Raw genomic sequence first — 23138 nt, forward strand, 5'->3', positions numbered from 1 at the left:
GGTGCAAACAAAGTTATGTTTTTGGGTTATTACATATTTATTAACTAATTTACGTATATCTTCTAAACTACCCACAATGCACTACTTCTAAACCTCATATGGAGGATCTACTCTGTGCTACCGAGTTTGTATGCTAGCTCTGTAGTTAGCTCAAGCTGGCTAACACTAGCCACTAGCCAAGGTAGCATGTAATTACATTCCAGACCAAGTGTGATGTAAACAAGAAGCAGATTGGGCATGTGCGGCCATGCAGTATGCTCTTCACAGACTTTATGGATGTGTTATCAGGTTGGAACCCATTAGCACAGCGGGCTCTGGTGCCTTCTTCATGTGGGCTCAAAACTAAAGAGAAAATAATACCTGCTTGTTCTAATTTTCTAGTACCTCGTCTGTTCTTTGTAAAGTAGGCTTCTGGAGTTTTGTAACTTTTCCCACCTTGGCTTACTGCTAGCACGCTAGCTAACGGACATCTGGAATCTATCTATTTGGGGTTTCCCTGACTCTCCATCGACCAGTGAAGTGCCCACCCCCCCCTGGCTTTGATAGCTAACTCAGCCTGCATGCTTTTAAAAGTTTTACCATCTGATGGGCCCAACCATTAATCTGTAAGTCTCTGCACTCTCTCTCTGCTTTGACCTGTGGTTATGTTTTAGTTGTGTTGTGTTATAGCTGGTCTCCAGTAGTTCAGCTCTAGCTTGCCGACCATAACCGTGGTAGTTGGCTAGGCTGGCTAGGCTAATAGCTAGTTGGCTAAATGACTAATGTTAGCTGGTCTGGCTAGCTTGCTGGCTAAGATAACTGCATATAGCTCACATTATTTGATAACTGGTTAGATGGTGTTATGTATTTTCCAAACATTGGTTTACTTTAATGTATCTGCAAGCTAGGTGTTGATAGCAACTGGCTGACTCATGTAGTGCTAACGTAACATTAACAGGCTGGTAGGGCTAACGTTAGCAGGCTAGTAGGGCTAACGTTAGCAGGCTAGTTGGCTATCAACCTTGCAAGTTGATTTGTAACAATACATTCGTAAAGTATTTGCTTGTAAGTTGGCTGAAAATGTAATTGAAACCAGTATTCATGAGTGCAAACAATTTGATTTAATTTGAAGGTATACATTTGAAGTTATTTCTGTTGGAGCTTACATTATAGGGAATAGGCTGGCTTGCCAGGTCCTTCATATTACATCGACCCTAGTAAAAAAAAAAAAATTGACTTTACTTCGGCATTCTTCGGAATTCTGATCGGTTTTATTTAATAACTCAAAAAATAAAAAAGTGAGGTGTAACATTGCTTTGGGACTTTTGATGCGTATACTAATGCAAATCCATATGTTACATGTGGTTATGTTTATGCTACCTCCTCTTTGAGTGTGTAATATATTGAAAGTGTTTGTTACCCGTCTTCCTTTCTCCTCCTGCATTGGGTAATAGAATATTAGTGCTTTGATTCTTTGTTGTCCACATGTCTATGATAGTGTTTAAAATTTCTAACAACAATACATAAGCATGAATAATATAGTTTTTTTCCTCGTAGCGTCTTTACTGCTGTTTGGAATGTGTACCTGTAGCTGTGTTATTTCAGACATAAAGTGAAGTTATGTTTTGTTTCTTTGATGTGTAGTGGTTGAGGCTAATGATAGCAGAAATGGGGTATGGCATATGGATGTGCTTTACAAACTTTGCAATGGCTTCCTATCTTAATCTTTGTATCATGGACTTAAGTAAATTAATCCATCTTTGAGTTTTACTTTTGGCCTGCAAGCGAACTTGACACAGTGTTTTGCCAACACTTGAATCGTTTAAAAGAACCACAAAGAGAGAATACAAATGTTCACATGCAATGTGACACAAATATCTTCTTTGGCTATAGCCAAGAATTTGCTTAAAAATGTAAAACTATAATCCATTCAATATTAACAAATACAGTTCACACTTTGCCGGTGTGACAGTTACGGTCAATACTGTGTGGGAGACCAACATTGGAAAGCAAGACACGGGAAAATCACAAAGGTGACAGTAATCAAAGGATTAATGTATGCAAACGAGGTGCTTGGCATGCATGGCTGGTGACGCCACTAATTGAATAATTGGCTTCAGAGTGCCACGCACCAACCATACTGCATGTGTGTGTGTGTGTGTGTGTGTGTGTGTGTGTATGCATGTGTGTGTGTGTGTGTGTGTGTGTGTGTGTGTGTGTGTGTGTGTGTGTGTGTGTGTGTGTGTGTGTGTGTGTGTGTGTGTGTGTGTGTGTGTGTGTGTGTGTGTGTGTGTGTGCGCGCGCGTGTGTGTGCAAGCGGACATTTTAGGTCTATCCTCCTCATTCACTCAACACTGCCATACGCCTTAAGATGGTGGCACCTTGAGGGAGAGAGACACTCCTTCAGTGAGCCAACCAGGCACCTCCTCCTCCTCTCTCTCCTCCTCCTCTACCACAGGTCTTCACAACAACACTGGGCAGGCACCCCTCCCTAACCCCTGCCCCCCTAATAAATATTTAATTCCCCACTCTCTAATAAGGATATTAGGCGCCGGCTCTGGTGCTGGCTCTCAACATTTGCATAAAAGGTCCAGATGCTAATGTTACTGTGGCGACTACTAGCACTGCTTATTGCTCTATATGCAGCGTTGCCATCTCCCTAGACAAGCCAAGATCCCACATAATTGAATCGCTGTATTCAAAACACATCAAGGCCTGAACAGTCAGCCCTTTACCAAGGAGAACGACTGGCCTGTTTTAATTGTAGCAGAGCTACAGCTGTTTATGCGTATTTCATGTCTCCTACAACCCCCCACCATTGTAAAAACGGCAGGTAAAGTAGTTGGCAACATGCATTATATAAAACATGTATTCTATAGTTATTTGAGCCATAAGAATTGGTAGGTGGGTTCTACAACCATTGCTTAAAAACGTATAAAAATTTTCACATGAAAGACCCCTTGAACTACTAATATTAGATACTGAAAAATTACTTTATTTTCAGAGTATATATGAGCAATTGAAAGAATGCAAGGGAAAATCTACAATTACATTGTGATCTACCACTGCCTTAACAGAACAGAGCAAAATGATATATATGGCAAGGAAAAATACAGTCAGTGTCGCCATAATGTATGTCAGAACAGTAAAGGCACAAGGTGTCACTTTTGGTTATTTTTAATTAATTGAGAATGAATAATGCAGTAACATGAAATACATTATTTACAAGCTTTCATCTTACGAGAGGATTCTAAGCGTATTTCAGATGCAATTATACTAATTTATTTATAGCAGGGGTATTTGCATAATCAAAAGCCAGCGGAGCACAGAGATATCGAAAAGGAAAGGCAGGCAGGCAGTCAGATGGGTTTAGGCGTATACTGTAAAGCTGCCATTCATACGTATGGAGCCAGAGTAGCTATTGTACCCGCCAATGCTCACAACATCAGTCATATTAATCTTGTGGCCGCCAGAATTTCTGCTGTGTGCTGTTAGCATCAATGGCATTAGAAATTAAGATGACATAAGTGTAATGTAGCTAGCTAGCATTAGCATATTTGTGGAAGTCTGCTGAACATTATATGGGATGGGTAGAGAGATATGTTGGAAAAATAAATGTTATTGAATATCAGTTATTAAAATGCTAATCAACAAATGTTTACTATTTTGGCCTTCAATATGTTTGAGCCTATATGTTTTTAAAATATGTATTTTATACATGTAGGCTACTGTATGTATTATCTAAGTCCATTATCTCTGTGTAAGTAACAATGTGCGGTTATGAGACAAACTAAAATATTTTATGCAAGTTTGAATGATGATGTTACTGTACAATAGGCTTTGTTCCTCATTCATTATAGCATCCTTCAATTTCTTCAAACTTTTGCTCAAACAATACCATCATTACCAATGTCCCATTTACACTTCCCATTAACAAACAAACCCATCATAAAAACAAATTTGTGCTTAGTGTTGTGGTGGCTAACAATACACTGACTGTCATTAATGTCCTATTAAGCCAACTATGATCCAGTCATGTTTTGAAGGTAATGGACAGTGAGACATGGAGGCAGCTAATGTAGTGGTAGGAGTGAGACCATGTCTATGACCACCTCCGCGCAGGCTGCTGGAGGGAGGGACATCGTGGCAGAGAACAGCATGTCCACTGCTCCTCACAACGACGACGCTCAAGTGGCAATGCATGATTTCATTAAAAAGGGTCCAACCATGACATTCCACAATGGTTTATTAGCCCATGTTATGGCTGGTTGATCGTTTATGAGCAAGTAGGCAGGAGGCTGACCACATCCTTATAAATGGTGAACCAGTGGAAAGAAGAGTCAATAGATATTTGGTGTGTGTATGTGTGTGACATGCAAAAATCAGGAGATGCACTGAAACACACTGCATGGTCATATGTTTGATGCAGATTGAAACAGCATCTACAGCAGCAGGCTGTCGTCGCTGTGTGAGATGAGCAGACATACCTACTGATGTGGTCTACATAGATTTGGTCACCCTGTGCACTGCTAATAATATCCATCACACCACTGTTAATGGAGAAGTCACCTGACAGGAAATACATTGCAACACCTCAATGTGTGGGATGAATCTAAATTGAGCCCGGGAGACAAGGAAAGAGTGGCATTCTGGTCGGTTACACAAACACAAACATACACACACAGACACATACAGACACACACACACTAAAACCAGGAACCTGTCCTGCTCCAGCGGCGCTGATGCCGGCATGCACACCGTGAGCTCACCTCCCGTTGCCACGGCGACACCAACCAGAGGGAAAATCCTGGTGTGTGTGTGTGTGTGTGTGTGTGTGTGTGTGTGTGTGTGTGTGTGTGTGTGTGTGTGTGTGTGTGTGTGTGTGTGTGTGTGTGACAGAGGCCTGAGCGGGAGTAAGGAGGAGGGCCTGAGGAATTCACACAGCGCTTGGCTTGTTTAAGCACTAGCGTCTCATTCAGTTACCAGGCCTTAGTTATCAGGGAAACACTAAACCGGCCCTTTCCATTATCAAGGCAATGACTTTAGCACAGCCTCCTGTTTATAATGGCTGGCCTGGGATTTCAAATGAGATTACTTATAAATAGTGGGCCGACAAGGTGGATATTAGACATGTACAAACACACACTTACACACACAAATATGGGTATTATCATGATTATGTAAATGTGACACGTATACACACAAACATATAGAGAATCACAGTCATGAACACACATACAGATATGACCACCAAATTAAACACACACAAACACCCACACACACTTCTATTTCCAAAAACAAAAAAATGGGACTAACAGCTGAATTGGTGACTGAATTCTATTAGTGATGAAGAGCTAACTCTGGGGGTCCTCTGCTCATCAATGGTGGCGCTCCACCACCATGAATGTACTGAATTCATTAGCCATCGAGCACAGATGGCGTCTGGCTGCCTGTCTCAAGTTCAAGTTCATGTCCAGAAGAGACAGAGAGAGACATGGTGAAGCCAGACAGACCAGACGCTACTGAGACACAACCATTGTTCCTCATCTACAGGCATCTCCCAACGTCCTGGGGACCTGGACGAACGTTGAATACTGCATTGGATCTGGTGAGACCGGTCTCTTCTTGACATAGCTTGACATTTTAGGAAATCAAGCTGAAGGATATGTGGATGTTTTTTTGTGCTTAAGTACATCTTTACCATGACTACGTAACAGCTACAGCCAAATTACAAAAAGGTATGTGCTAGGTTTGAACAGCTGTCCATATGCAATTAAATCCCAGTGTAAAAGACATAGTGTTATGACAATACAAACAGTTGCAACAACATGGTGACTATTTTACATCCTTTGTCTAGCATAGAAATGACCCGGACGGACCTCATCATAAAGTCACTGCCTGCCAGATTGCACTTGTATTATTGCGACATGAGCCCTCTCCACAGAAAGAAGGCACATAAAAAAACCTGGCACGCTGGGCTGGTGTAAAATATGCTGATTGCTCGTCCAATGAATATGAAAAACCTGCCATGGTCGCCATGGTTATGTTACTCAGCCAATCACATGACTACAATGGCTGCGGAGGACTGTAAGTGTGGGTGGGAAGGGAGGGGACAGCAGAGCCAGCGTTACTGAACAGAGAGAGGCGCTGTCACCAGCCATCTCTACACGCATAGTCAAATCACACGCCTATATTTCTCTGTGAAAATGGGCCTTTTGAAATGGATGGCAAGGCCTCTCCTCCTCTCCTTCCCACCACCCTGCCTGTATGGCAGTTTCATAAATAACCACAGCCATCCTCACAGTCAGGGGTGGACTGGCCATCTGGCATTTCAGGCAAATGTCAGATGGGCTGATCAATTTTTAGCCCAATGGGCCTTTCTAACTAGGGTTTTTCTTGCACAAAATGATCATTATTTGGCTAATAATGGGGGCCAGAAAAAGTATGTAGGACTATCTGCTGTCGGGTATTAGATGAATTGTAGCTAAATATACAGCTTGATAGAGTATGTACCATATTACCACAAACTCATGCATAATTTGGCAGTGTTCGCAAGGAGACAAAATATGAATGTGATATACACTAATGCTCTAGAGACAGTGTACGCCCAATGCAAACCATGGCCTGCCCATATCACTGCTATAGTATGTGCAGTGTGAATAGTGAGAGTGACTAAGTGTGATTTGCAACTGTTTCAGACATGTGATACTGTTCTCTCTCCTGGCAACACTGGGCTACATCTAGCATTGCATTGTGATGCCGTACATTTTGAGGAGAATGACTGGGGTTAACATCCTCTGTTTGATACAGTGCTACAATATGGGGAAACATAATGTATGACAGCCTAGAAAGGACATGAAAGTAGGCTACTGCAAACCAATAAGACACAAAATACAAGACACAATATGAAATAGGCTACCGGTTTTGTATTTCAGGCTAAATAAAAATAATTACACTGAAGAAGAAAAAAAAGTATTCTCCACCAAAATCATTTGGCTGAGGAATAATTTGTTGAAATGGTAGACATAATTTTGGGGTCAAAAGTATCAAATAGAATTTAGGTAAATGTCACAACATAAAACATCTTCAGACTTCCATTGATGAAGAAATATTTTGATTCAGTCAGTGAGGGGCAGTGGCCTTTTATGCTGTGGAGAATCAACTGATTTATATTTGATGGTTTACTTACAGACCTCAAGTTTTTCTTTACACTGTGCTGGCATTTAGTATGGCCCCAGAGTAGAAAACAATGCAGCCATTCATGAGTCTAGACGACGATTTCAATCGACTTAACCTGGGACAATGAAACTTGGTTATTCACTGCTTGCCCAAATTGTGTTCTCAAATTTTATTTCGGGCTAACGTATAATGACCCGGTATTGTATACGCTCTTTGATAAGGGTCGGAACAAGACACACTAGTTTTGTCTGATGGTGTGAGAAAGTCGGCAAGAGACCCCTTTCAGCAAGACGGTGTTGAATTCAGCCACTGTGAGCCTATTTAACATTGAACTAGAATAATACCATGAACACTAGCCTACCACTGCATACACCAGTGGTTTAGGCCTAGAACACTGGCGGCCTATATGACCTTTCAATTAAAAATAAAGGTAGGCCAGCACTTGGGCACAAACATGCAATTTAATCAATTAGGCTACAGCTAATCAATCTTTTAATATGCTTTAAAGTAGCCTATATCATAAGACGTTACACAATTTACACAAATAAACCTTAACATCCATATGAAAAGGCCTACTACTAATAATAATATACTATCATAAATATAAAAAATTCACAAAATAAAAATGTAGGCTATCACTCAATTAAAAGCAGGTATCGAGCCTACTCACATGAGACTCTCATCATCCTACAGCCGAAGAACAAGTGTAGATAATAACAATCACCTCATCTACAGAAAATAGACTCTTCTAACATCCATTAGGAAAACAAACAGCCTAGGTTACAACTGACACCATACATGGAGGCTATTCTCAAATATAAATAGGTATTGTTGGAAAGCCATCGTTTAGGAACAATGTTTTTTACAACTCTATTGGGTTGCCAACAAAGCATTTAAAGTTTATGGTGTTTGTAACATTCTATCAAACAGTGCTACCATCAATAAAGAAACAAGACAACTATCCCGCCAGTCATCATGTGCCTAATGCATGCCACGTGCTCCCTTGGTTGTTATAAACAAATCCACTAGTGACTAATATAAGCCTAATGACCTGTAGCCTATAGCTAATATCATCCAACATGCAGAATTAGTAGGCCAGAAGCTATGCCTGCACTAATAAGCTATTTCTTTTAAATGAATTTTATTCGGATGTACTATTCATCAGAATAAAATAAAAATAAATATGTTACCTCTATAAACTTTCCGTTATATTAATCAGGGCATGACTTGGAATTAAAGGTATAAGAAAAAAAGTCCTGGTCAAGTTCAAATACAGAGGGCACATGAAGTGATATCTTCTATTCAATTTGGCAGACTTCTTTAGACCTATATTGCATTGTCAAATTAATTATCATGAGTCAAACAATAGATCAGTGTTAGAACGCTCAAGTAGGCTAGGCCATTATAGGCCTACAATTCCATAATTATAGAACATCTTTGATTGGATTTATAAACCCGTCCTGTTTTTAGATAATTGGCAATGCATTACGCATTCAAAACCGTTACTACTCCAAGTTTGGAGGCCGCCTCGGCTGGGTGGGAAACGTCGCCTCTTTCTATGGGGATGCAGATGAGTCTGGCGCACTTGACGTCTTTTCATTACCCATGTCTCCCCCCCCCGGTCTGTCATATTCGGACTGAGCATGCATGGCATTGCCACTTGCCCCCGAGCGTGGGAATGGGAGCGTCCAGTCGTTCACATCTCCAGCACTGCGGTTAACGGAATCAATTAAGCAGGACCGACCCCCACTCCACCCGACCCCTCCCCCATCCCTCCCGACCCCTGCTTCTTAGCCCATACCCAAAACCCCCCTCTTCGTTTTTGTCAGCTCTGTATACGTCCTAATTATTGCTGTTTGGGATGCCAGCGCCGTTTCCTGGTTGGAGTCGATCATGCTGAAATAAAAAAGTGGGGAGGAGCGCATCGTGAATTTCAGTCTCATTCTCAATGCTATAGCCTACATTAGCCAAACAGATGGAGCATGCATGCTAGTCTAGGTTAGAACTCAATCGGATATGTTTTCTATATTCAATTTGCCCCATTTAATAAAAGATAATAACGTATTTCAAGAAAGAATATAGCAAGAAGCATGAACAAGATAGATACAAAATCAGAACTCTCACACTGAATCTTTCAAAGGCCTATAATAGCCTATACATATACTTAAAACGTGTGTGTGTGTGTGTGTGTGTGTGAATGCAACATATACTCATGCTATGATTAGCAATAGTCTAGGCTACCTGAAGTTTTCAAAAGTAATAGCCTACCACAAACATATAGCCTAATATAAGTAATACATAAATGACACTCTTTCACATTTCCAATAAGTGAAAATGTCCCGTCAATGCTAGCTATAATAGCAATTATTTATAATGTTAACACTTTTTAAATATAATTTGTAATGTCAGGTTATTATTTTGTGCATAGAGTAGGTTTATGCGTCTTGTTATTTCCAGTTTATATTTCCAAGGTCCTCGATGAGTCTGGAAGTAGTTTTTACTTTCGGTTATCTAGCTTTATGACGGCCATCACACTCATACAGCTAGATAACCAAAGATAACAACCCACTTCCCATTCTTCAAACATATTCCATAATTGTCTTCTGTTCTCCGGGCGTTGGGGATTATGCACATGCTTTCAGAAGTGGTCCCCCATACTTTGAGGCAAATAAACCAAAATACAGAAGTATGCCTAATATTACTCCCACACATAATCCTATTTTATTTCCATAAAGGCCACTTCCATGGAACGAGTCCCCCAAACTCCCACACACCAGTTGTTAAAAAACAGGATATCCAAAAATATAATATAATCCCTGTGTTTAGATTGTCATATTCAGATGACATTAGCCAACATTACTGAGTTGAAGTAAGGTGGAGAACAGTATGGTGCAGTCATCCTTGCACAGGCCCTGATTTGCAATGCAAATTTATTCAATCCCACAAAAGGCTCTTTCGCCTATTAAATCGTTGTGGCAGGAGCAATAGATATCCTGTGGGGCCAGCGAAGAAGATACGGAGGAGGTGGAAAATCCGTTTCCTGGAGAAAGTGCGAAAATGACACAGGATAAACGTCGCGATTGTTTCGGAATATGGAGAGGACCTCGTTTGTGACCAAAAAAATATCAAGTTGTCTGCAAGTATCCAGCGTGCTAGAGGAAAGAGATGCGGAGGACTCTAAGCCAGGGGTTCTGTTATGTTGGCTAGCCTCTGCCAACCGTCTGAAATGAGTGGGAAAAGGGCCATCCCCAAGGAAAGGTGGGAAACGGGGAGGAGGGGTGGGCTTCCAATGCCAAAATCTGGACCAACCCGGCGAGGTCAAAGGCCTCAGACCGCGGGAGTGTAAAGTAATGATGATGATGATGATGTCATGAAAAATCGTAAATGCACGCTCCTATTCATGCACGAGCAAGTGTCAAATCTCCTTCCGTCATTACGAAGGCACCGGAATAATTGCGTTTTCCGCTAGTGGTCTGCACGCGTTTTCCAGAATGACAAAAAAGGACGGAAAGACAAAATGATTGTGCTATGGTATGAGCACGATCATCTTGATACATTTCTAGGTCAGTAAGGGTAAAATAGCCAGCAGTTTAAACCACCAAATAAAATATCTCAAATCAATGGAGGACATATGGCAGCATTCCAGGGCTGAGTAGAGCATTGTCCTGTATTCTCGTCGCAGCTAGTACGGAGTAGGGTCTTTGCTGTAGCATGGAACTGGGCCAGGTTGATCGAATATACGGGTGTGAGAGAGAATGCGAGTCAAGCCACTTTCATTGACTCGATTTGAGTCGAAATCCTATTGGCTTTATGTGTTTTTTCATCGTCGTGTCCGATGTATAAGCTACAATGGTTTCCAGGTAGGCTATACTGGCGATGTCGCATTATGAAATACGCGTTCATTGTTCTACACAGTGACACACCTAAAACGTTTCATCTTGTCTATGTATCAAACGTTCAAGAATGATATATTCATATTTATCAGACTTAGTAGGAAATATAAATATTCAATAACCTAACTATTAAGGATATATGTGTTCATGCGTTCTTTTTTATATGAGCTTGGGCTGTATGCCAGGGCTATTACCCATACTATAGGGTAGGTTACTGTATACTTATTTTTAGCAAAAATTCTCTAAATTTGGCACAAAAAAGCAAGATAGTTGTGTGCTTGTACGTGTGTGTGTGTGTGTGTGTGTGTGTGTGTGTGTGTGTGTGTGTGTATGTGTGCGTCAATTGAGAGAGAGCGAGAGGAGGGCGGACGGAAGAAAAGCAGGAGAAACATAATGATAATCAGCAGTGAGGTCCTATTAAGGTATTGGGCTACATAATACACCAATATTAGGATGTCAATAGGCTAACCAAACAAGATCGATATTTCAATGCTATACTAATTGTGGTTCCAAACTTGGGGTATTTTCACAACCATATAAAACAATACAATGTTGTTTGGCTGTGGGAGCTGCAACGCAGAGGTGATCCGCACAAAATGTGACTTTGTAGTCCTTCATCAGGCTTATTTATTTAATGATCTGTATTTTATAAACAATGGGTAGGGCTAATTAACTGCATACAGACCCTATAGCCTACGATATTGCCTAATCTTTGCACGTTCGCTGAAATGTTTAGCATTTCCATCTATGTCGCCCCATGCACCTGTTCACTTGTGATTTTGCTGCTCACTATATTCATGCATTGGCCCTATTAAAACATGTAATTCAGGTGCTAACATGAAAGATCCAAATAGGTTGGAAGGCATCAAGCTGCTCAGCCAAAACACTTCTAAATTCTAAAGTTATATGACCACGAAACCCGGCACCATGCAATTATTAAGCACAGTTATTATTTGGAACGCGGGTAAAATCTGACTGCACGTTAAAGTAGTCATAAGTGGTAGCCTTGATATTAACATTCCTTCGAAGTGACACCAGCTGATCCCAACTGACTGAGAACGCATTTGAATGCTAATTAACTAATAAAATGACCTTCCAAGAATGCACCATGCACGACTCTCTATCCAATTATGTAGCATTTCAGAGTGACCCATTATTAAAGTCTATTTTAATACATTTTAATAATGTATTTGTAAATCAGGGTAGGGTTAGGGTAAACCCACATTTCCTAAATCTATTTCTGAACAGTTCTGAACATATGCTACACAGGCCTCAACCACGCATTTGTTGTATCATACACCCCCACACATGCCTACAATTTTAACAGTAGGCTACCAAAGTGATATATTCAGTTAAGTGACATTTCCCATTAGTTCTGACCTAATATTATAATTTATATGACTATTCTTTCTCCATTTCAACAGGAGTGAGTTTTAAACATTAAAAGCAAGCATTTCTCCCATCTTGGCCATTTTGCGCGTCATACAGCATGGAACATTTGCCCTGCAACAAATAGACTAGCCTGCAACTGTGATCCTCTATACTTTCTGTTTTTTTTATGTTGTCAATCTGTCACTTTAAACATCAGTAATGCCTTGATTATGCCACACAGAGTATATCGTGGTACCTGATTTATGACAGTATAACATTAATATCTGACACTTTATACACTGTGTGACATTGTAATAGACTATCGCTGTAAAATTGTATGACTTTTTATATGTAGGCTAATTAAACTAATTCAAACCAATCATTTTATTTTCCTTCTTTCTTTGATTAAGTTATCGTGCACATTAACGGGGCAATCAAACAAGTTCAAACAATAACAAAGTTGCCAACCCACCACTGTGTTGGTAAATAGCTGGGGGATAAGGCTGGAGCTCTCCAATTCATAGACAGAGCTATGCATGCAAAGACTGACCATTCATGCTATCACATTTCTAGTTTTAACCATGTTTTGAGGCTATACAATGTGTGTTTGCTATTACATCGTTTACAAACAATAGAGTAAAACAAGCTTATATGTTGGGTTCTGATGGGGTAGGACAGTTGAATTAAGCTCATTAGGCAATTCTAAGTTATATTCTTCAAGAATCGATGTGTATAAATCATTCATTTAAAAGTCCAAAAATGGATGTAGCAATCGCAGATTGTCCTGTTAAGGATTGGAGCAGTATGTAGGCTAAATAACTGCACATAAAACCCCACAAGTACTTTTTCACAACTAGCCCAACAACCGAGACTGCTCTGTACCATAGGCGTGAAATGAAGTATGTTTTACACCATACGATACAGAGATAGCCTACACAATTTTCATCATGAGACACTGTGCAACCCAATCTTTACCTACACGTTGTAGCCTACATTCAATTTGACCCAGCATAACACACTATAAACTGATGTTCGGAGCAACTTAATACATTCTCGTTTAGTTAATAATCACAGCTGGCCATTTTAACTTCCTGCACAAACCATTTACCAATAATTTCACTTGTCATTGCTCCAAGTGTGCACTTTGGTTCCATGCATTGAGAGGGGTTGGCTACTTTTGCACTGTGCAGGTGACTGTGGTTGCGACAAGCTCATGCATACAGTCTGAACAATGCTCAGAGTTTTCATCATTAATTTCAGTGAATTAAGTAGGCCTACAAAATCTCTAAATGTGACAAAATGTATTTAAGTGCCAGGGAAGCGCACTACAGCCCTACCAAGCAGTATGAACTTCACCTGTTCAAACACATATGAAAGATAATCGTAGCCTACATGGTCCTCCTCAGCTAAAACAAATTATCTCTGTACATTATGTCCACTGGCCAATAAGAACCAATGAATATAGTCTATTATTCACCGAGTCATTCAACTTTACTGTAACTTTTACGCACATCAAGCTACATAAAGGGATTATCACCAAAATTGTACTTACTTTCTCAAATTGTGCAAGAAGCATCACAGCAATCAGACACAGCAATCAGAAATCATCCCAGATAGGAGATATGGTCTGTGGGTGGGACCCGGTGGACAGTCCCCCAAATATCCAGCCCTCAGCCGTCCCTTCATTTAAAATTGCCGCTAATACTCAGTTCATTATGCGTGCTTCAGTTGCTCTGAGTAAAGCCTGAGCATATTCCAAGCACATGAGAGAGGGAGATATTGAGAGGGAGGGGAGAGGGAGACAGAACTTTCCCATAACGTCTGCAGCACCAAATAGAAAGTGCACAGTTGAAGCTGTGAGACTCTGCAAGTTCTTTTTTGGAAGGGGGGGGGGGGGGGGGGGGGGGTTGTCCATCCTTTCTCTATGAGAAAGGACGTGCTCTGAAACTCAAACAAGTTCCCTCGCTCTTTTGTTGGGCACGAACTGAAGAGGCATTGTTCGTCTTTTGGCGTGGACTCCCCCATTCCCAGACCAGGTTACGGAGTGATGGCGGACGATAATGAATTCGCTGCAGGCCCTCCTTTAACGCGTTATGACAAACGGAACGCATTTACAGTCCTTCAGACAAAAGGGTGAACATAATGTGTTTGATACAATCCCAAACCAAGACTGAAGGCGGCCAGTAATACATCATAGTCTTTGTGGGAAAAACATTTTATAATTCCACTCAAAATGTTTTTGGTCGGTACTTTTCCCTTCACCTAAGCATTTTGTTAATTTGTATACACCCGCTCCACCCCCTCTCGCTCTCTCTCTCTCTTTCTCCCTCTCACGCACACACACACAAACACACACACTGTGATGAGAGGACCTGTACAATGTAACAATGATGTACCATTTGAACTTGTGATAATTCATTTCAGAAGATCGCAAAAAGTAGTTATCTATAAGATGGAAGCAATGAGTGACCCTACCTTGTTATTTAGCCTATGTTGTGCAAGCAGAGGCGTAGTGCCCATAGGGGGCACACGGACCCCCTCAGATGTGTCCTGTTTAAAAAATAATATATATATACATTTTTTGTTGATTTTTTTGTTGTTGTTTCTCTGTAATAGTACTAGCCACCTACCAATTTTATGAAGTTGGCTTTAGCTAGCCCAGATAGGTTCCCAATCTCCCAACCACATAACTAGCTACCAAGAAGCCATTTCAGGCTACCAATCAAGTTAGAGTAGCTTGTCTAACTATCTTAGCTGGCATGCCTGCTGGCAAGGTTGATAGACTTTAAAAAAGCAAGCAATTACTAAATGTACTCAAGACTCACATTCCTTTCAATCTTTTACCCATATTTTAGCAGAAATGCAGAGAAGCACATTTTGTTTCTTTAAAATAACCACCAGTCAGTAGGATACAGACAGCTCAAGAGGTATGCTTAGATATACAGAAAAATATATATATTTTTACATAGAATTAAGCATAATGATTATGGCTCTAGATTGCAGGAAAAAACGATTTCAGGTGTTTGAAAAATGCAACATTCTCCAACTTCCACCCCCCAGCCTTCCTCAGGTACTTTGTGCCCCCTTAGATTTTGGGAGTGCATGACGCCCCTGTGTGCAAGGACCATGTGCCATGATGTGCTTGGGCTGTTAAATATCTAGCCTATAGACAATGGAAATAGTGGTATTGTTACTAACAAGTTACAACAGGTAATACAGGTAATGTAATGAATTGCAATTCTTCTTCTTCTTCTTCTTCTTTTTATTTGTATTACTACAACTATTATCACCTAGTTGTTATTACACTATCAACATAGCTACGATTATTACAGGTTTAAATGCCATGTTAATAGTTTGGAGGAGATAAAGCATGTCCTTTTTTTGTGAAACACTATATTTATATCGGGGCAAAGTAATTTCCTACACCTCTCTTTCTTCGTCTTTTACCTGCTTAATTGCAGGCATATCCATTTGATTCAACCAGATTCACGTTTTGGTTTAACAGTGAGGTCACGTTCAATGACGTAGACAAGCATATCAGCTACGTGCAGCCATATTTAAATACATCAAGGAAATTAGCGCATCAAAATATGCAAATCCAGTTTACATAGTCTGTCTAGCCGCTGCCAGAGTAATTTCCCCCCGCCGGTTCTTGGGTATTTGATTGCCGTTTGGAAACGAACATTGCCTTGTTTGTTTTTGACAAAGCTCCGAGGGTGTGTGAGCGGTGTGCTTTGGAGACATGAAGTGAAGAAACCAAGGGTTCTGCCTGGGAAATCGTCCATGCATAATGAGATGAGCCACTCTGCCATTCTCAATGCTCTGATGCTGTTGGTTCCAGCGTGCGTATTATTTTAAATATTGATATGTAAAAAGGTAGATTTGCATTTGCTTTACTTTTCTCTATGCTTCGTTTTCCATGCTATTACTTTTGGTTTAGGTTGTGGTGAATGCTATGCGTATTTATGGATGATGATGCGCACCTACAAGCGTTAACCTACAGTATTTCGAATTTCACATAGCCTACCATATGAAAAAAAAGGTATATTCAGAAAATAATGGGTTAAAATGAGGGAATAGGCCTATAGAAAGTTTGTTAGTTGACTAATAATGTAAAATTGTGAAATATAATATTATTATTCTAAAAATATATATGTATAGGATTCTAGTGGCCAAACAATAGAAGGGATTCAGTGCTATAATAATGCTGAGGATACCTGGGCTTAATTAAACTTGAATAAGCTATACTGCAATGTTTCCACATATTTATATTTAGCCTATATTCCAGGAAGGGTGCTCTAGATTGTTTTCTACAACAACAAAAAAACATGATAGGATCACGATACATGTAGTCTATGGTCATTTGAAGGATCTGATTAATGTTAAGTGTTAACCCACCTTACAGTATGTTTCTCTATAGGCTATGTAAAGGTGACATTTCCTCTGTATTGGCTAATGATGCGAAAACAGGCGGCGTTTACGGGAGCGCGCGCGCGGGCACACACACATACACACACTGAATGAAACACTGACTTATTAACCATTGTCTTGAAGTAGCTAATAGTTGTATTTTTTAGTAGCCATTATCGTTTTTTAAATCACAAACAATGATTGGTTTAGAATGAGTGTTTTGCTGTATAAAATCGAATTGCAACACATTATCTATAGTAGGCTAGGCTAAATGAGATACATTTAACTTACCCTTATATTTTACATCACCATTCAAATCTTCCTCCTGGGCTATGCACGTGCTCTCAATCAAGTCGACGCCAATTTTCCAGCCCAATTTATTGTGCGAGCCCGTTGGAGATTCTGTAGTCCCTACTCATAAATCAGCCTCCTCATCAAGTGAACCTTGTTCCCGAACTGCTCGTCTGATGTGTCACCCAATAGAAGTGGTCAGACCGGCACACGTAAAGATTTTTCCCTCCAAACAGGGTACATGCTGTCATGGACCTGCAAGTTGTTTGTTTTGACAAACACACATGGGGTTGCATGCATAGGCTACAGCATTCTAAGATTATCAATTGCTCTTGCCACTTGTAAAACCAAACCACCCTTTTGCGAATTTGTAACATGGAATAGTGTGACGCACTTGGACCAATATGTCAAGTGAGGCATGTCTTCTATGTGACCTAGATAAATGTGCGGTTCCAATCACACTATAACACCTATTGACAGTAAGGCTACAGCAAGATACAGACCCAAACAAGGTCTATAGAAAAGTGTAGTAAAAAGAGAGCTGCGTGAACATGAACATTTTTTTTAGACAAAAGCAATGACATATTAATAATTTGCATTTGAATTGTCACGGATATTTCAAAGTGGATAGCCATTGCACTTATTATACCAGTGACATATCTAACATGGACGAATTTGATGATAGAGAAGAAACTGCGACATTTTTCCAATTAGGCCTGTAGGCTATATGGCTTGCTTTTCTGCAAACGATAGAAAAAGTCATACAAATCCATTATAATATGCCATTTAGCAGACGCTTTTATCCAAAGCGACTTACAGTCGTGCGTGCATACATGTTTTGTGTATGGGTGGTCCCGGGGATCGAACCCACTACCTTGGCGTTACAAGCGCCGTGCGCTACCAGCTGAGCTACAGAGGACCATGTGGTCATCAATCAATTATCGAATACATATTTATGCCTGACACCTTAGACTTCATATTGGAACTAGATCATGGGTATCACCAGTCGGTTTATTACCAGTCTTCCATATCGTGATCTACATGGACTATCCTCATTACGTATCTCTAAGTAAGTTTAATGAAACATGCACGGTCAGCCTATAGTGGGAAAGAGAGGACAATCGTTTCTAGTAACTCGGTCTCTTTTACATCTTACCCCTTCCAGCTATATGACGAATAGCCAATAATTGCTGTTTTCGCCCGCTTTCAAATTTATGAATAGGTTACGATTTTGCAGTTTATGCTGTCAGTTTCGACCAAAACTCATCAATAGGCCTACAACATAAACGCATTCTTTATTGTAAATTATCTTTAAGTCTTTAGACAGAAAGACATCTAAAGCATCTCACCATAACGAAACAGGCTTTGGATAAAAAGCGCCAATAGTTCCTTGGTGTGTGTGTGTGTGTGTGTGTGTTAGAGAGAGAGAGAGAGAGAGAGAGAGAGAGAGAGAGAGAGAGAGAGAGAGAGAGAGAGAGAGAGAGATCCACAAATAATTCGAAAACAAACCCCATTTTTATAAACTCCCTTATCTACTGGGTGAAATACCACAGTGTGCCATCACAGCAGCAAGATTTGTGACCTGTTGCCACAAGAAAAGGGCAACCAGTGAAGAACAAACACCATTGTAAATATAATCCATATGTATGTTTATTTATTTTCCCATTTGTACTTTAACTATTTGCACATCGTTACAACACTGTATATACATACTATGATATTTGAAATGTGTTTTATTATTTTGGAACAGTAATGTTTACTGTTAATATTTATTGTTTATTTCACTTTACTTCACTTGCTTTGGCAATGTTAACATACGTTTCCCATGCCAATAAAGCCCCTAAATTGAAAATGTGAGTTATATAGTTTCAACGTCGCTGCAACTTAAGGTCAACCAGACAAACAAATAGGCTATTATTATTATTGTTATTATTATTTGTATTATGATTATTATGATTATTATGATTATTATTATTATTATTTCAGTAGGCAATTTTTTATTTATTACTATTAACCCCAGGCATAGGCTACTCTGTTTTATCAGTATAGGCCACCTCAACTTTGGAATTCGACATTGATAAACAAAATATGTCCAGCGTGATTATTTAGAGAAAACGAATCGATAGTTACCAGGCTGATTAAGAGTTGTAGCTGTGATGATACAGCATCTGTGAGTATTGGTGTGTGTTGAGATAGGCTAGAGGTTTGGACTGAGGATGGAGAGACGGTATGTAGGATGTGCCTTCCCTAATAAACGGCGACATCTAGTGGTTACTGTGGAGAAAGTGTCACGTGCCACGTAGTTATACAGTGGCTTCCAAAAGTATTCACCCCCCTTGACATGTTTCCTATTTTGTTGCCTTACAACCTGGAATTAAAATGGATTTTTGTGGGGTTTGTATCATTTGATTTACACAACATGCCTACCACTTTAAAGATGCAAAATATGTTTTATTGTGAAACAAACAAGAAATAAGACCAAAAAAAAAACAGAAAACTTGAGCGTGCATAACTATTCACCCCCCAAAGTCAATACTTTGTAGAGCCACCTTTGCAGCAATTACAGCTGCATGTCTCTTGGGGTATGTCTCTATAATCTTGGCACATCTAGCCACTGGAATTTTTGCCCATTCTTCAAGGCAAAACTGCTCCAGCTCCTTAAAGTTGGATGGGTTCTGCTGGTATACAGCAATCTTTAAGTCATACCACAGATTCTCAATTGGATTGAGGTCTTGGCTTTGACTAGGCCATTCCAAGACATTTAAATGTTTCCCCCTAAACCACTCAAGTGTTGCTTTAGCAGTATGTTTAGGGTCATTGTCCTGCTGGAAGGTGAACCTCCGTCCCAGTCTCAAATCTCTGGAAGACTGAAACAGGTTTCCCTCAAGAAGTTCCCTGTATTTAGCACCATCCATCATTCCTTCAATTCTGACCAATTTCCCAGTCCCTGCCGATGAAAAACATCCCCACAGCATGATGCTGCCACCACCATGCTTCACTGTGGGGATGGTGTTCTCGGGGTGATGATAGTTGTTGGGTTTGCACCAGACATAGCGTTTTCCTTGTTGGCCAAAAAGCTCAATTTTAGTCTCATCTGACCAGAGTAGCTTCTTTCATATGTATGGGGAGTCTCCCACATGCCTTTTGGTGAACACAAAATGTGTTTGCTTATTTTTTTCTTTAAGCAATATATTTTTTCTGGCAACTCTTCCGTAAAGCCCAGCTCTGTGGAGTGTACAGCTTAAAGTGGTCCTATGGACAGATACTCCAATCTCTGCTGTGGAGCTTTTCAGCTCCTTCAGGGTTATCTTTAGTCTCTTTTTTGCCTCTCTGATTAATGCCCTCCTTGCCTGGTCCATGAGTTTTGGTGGGCGGCCCTCTCTTGGCAGGTTTGTTGTGGTGCCATATTCTTTCCATTTTTTAAATAATTGATTAAATGGTGCTCCGTGGTGCTCAGATGTTAAAAGTTTCTGATATTTTTTTATAACCCAACCCTGACCTGTACTTCTCCACAACTTTGTCCCTGACCTGTTTGGAGCCGCTTGCTTGGTGGTGCCCCTTGCTTAGTGGTGTTGCAGACTCTGGGGGCTTTCAGAACAGGTGTATATATACTGAGATCATGTGACACTTAGATTGCACACAGGTGGACTTTATTTAACTAATTATGTGACTTCTGAAGGTAATTGGTTGCACCAGATCTTATTTAGGGGCTTCATAGCAAAGGGGGTGAATACATATGCACGCACCACTTTTCAATTTTTAATATTTTTGGATTTTTTGAAGCAAGTTATTTTTTTCATTTCACTCCACCAATTTGGACTATGTTGTGAATGTCCATTACAGGAAATCCAAATAAAAATCCATTTAAATTACAGGTTGTAATGCAACAAAATAGGAACAACGCCAAGGGGGATGAATAATTTTGCAAGGCACAGTATTGAGGGTCACGAGTTTTTGGAGCATTTCGATTATTTATTGTTTAGAAACAAACAAGATCTTGACAACAAAAGGTAATGCAAACCACAACGTCGGTAGGCTAAATAACGAACGAATTATTAACAAAATAATTCCTATGGATTGACAAAAGACAATACACGCCTAAAGAAAGAGTTGGCTAGCCAATAACACACCCTTCACATTTTACATTAGGTGGAATGTTTTTTCTTCTTAAGTTGAAGGGTAAATACAAGGAAAATGTTTTGAAATAAATTGCAATGAAATTGCATAACCTACTATTCCTCAATGTAATTCTCATTCTTCTTCTCATGTCTGATTTAGAGTCATAGGCCAATGCTTTTATTTAATTTATTTCTAAATATGGCTGTGTTGGCATATTATTATTATTATTATTATTATTATTAGGGTATGCTATTCTTCGATTTAACACGCTTTGAATTAGCCTGCACACGTGCATTATTTTTCTGTCGTGTGATGTATTTTTACCATTTCAATTAATCGTAAAGTATCAATGAATTGTAAAATAACAACAGTTCACTTCTTTCAGCATTGCATGCACTAGGGTCAATTGATTTTATTCGATTCGTTATTCCCGTGAGTAACATTTTAATTAGCTTACATATATAGAGAGATAGCGTTTGTGAAAGTAATTCCACATATTACACTTCAGATCCCCTTTCTCTTTATCATATGAAGAAAATGCTTATTTTAGCCCCTGACTTGAGCTGCCGTGTTTGCCTATCCAACATGCTCTCCCTGCAGAAGTGCACACGCTGTGGCGGCAGCAATCCCGGTTCGAATCTGGGTCACGGCAGTTTTTATGTAACATAAGCCATGTGCTTTCAATATCGAATTATCTTATATGATTTCACTCAGTCATGAGTAATGTGAATTCAACGAGGTTACCTATACAATGTAGTAAACAAATAAATAAGTTATGAAGCAATGGAATTCAAATAGGCTTAGGTCTAAAGCTGTCCTTATTTATTTAATTGATAAATTGATGAATTTATGAAAGCATATTATTGTATTATTGTAGCCTACTCTGAGAGTTTATATTATGCAAATAGAAAAAAGACATGGTGATTGGGGGCGCAATTGACAGTGATAGTTTCTGGTAGCAATAATTTCCCACTGGGCACAGACGTCAGTTCAACGTCTAGTTTTGATTTACATTTGGTTGAAAACTAATGTGAATTCAACGCGAAATCAACAAAATATGTCACCCTTTCATTGGATGTAGGAGAAAAGTTGGGAGAAAAAATACGAAATTCCCTCAATCCAATCAGTTTTCCATGTTCATTCAATGTCATCACATTTTTTTTGTTGTTGTTGAAATGACATGGAAACAACCCGTTTTTGACTAGTGGGTTGTGCAATGGTATTTGAAATGGTTTGTCCAAATGTCAAGTTTAATTCTCTGCTTCACATTGCGCACAGGTTGCTTAATCCTTTTGTAGCAAGTAGCCTAATGACTCTTTCCCAGGTATTGGTTTCACATGTTTCAAATTTCGCACATTTGCATCCATTTTAGATGTAGTTTTTCAGGATAAAACAAAGCACATTCATTCTACCAGTTAATTAATCACAAGCTAAAATGTGTCTTCCTGAAATGTCTTGTTCTTGATATCAAGTTTTTCCAAACCATTTACAGACATGTTCTTGTTTGTCAGGCTGATAGGTAAAGGGTGGAATAGTGCATTATTAAGCTACACCACGAAAATTGAAGGTTAGAGCAGCCTTTACCATTCTACAACCATTCCACAACCATTATAGCTACAACCATTCTCAATGTAAGACGAATAGATAAAACACCTTCAACCCATGTTTTTTCTTCTTCTTCTTCGAATTAACCGCTCACGCTGTCTGTTCTTTTTAGTCATCTGTGACCATTGTTCCATTGAGTTTGATGGGGGAATTATTTTCAGTCTTTCCCGAAATGTGGACAATGCATTTTTGATTTATTGCAAATGCTCAGAATAAATGTATGTTTACTGTCAAAATGTATCACTGGGAATAATTATGTTATTTGAATGTTAAGTGAAACAAACCTTGGCT

Source organism: Coregonus lavaretus (assembly GCF_964263955.1).
Source record: "Coregonus lavaretus genome assembly, chromosome: 17".
Classification (NCBI taxonomy): Eukaryota; Metazoa; Chordata; class Actinopteri; order Salmoniformes; family Salmonidae; genus Coregonus; species Coregonus lavaretus.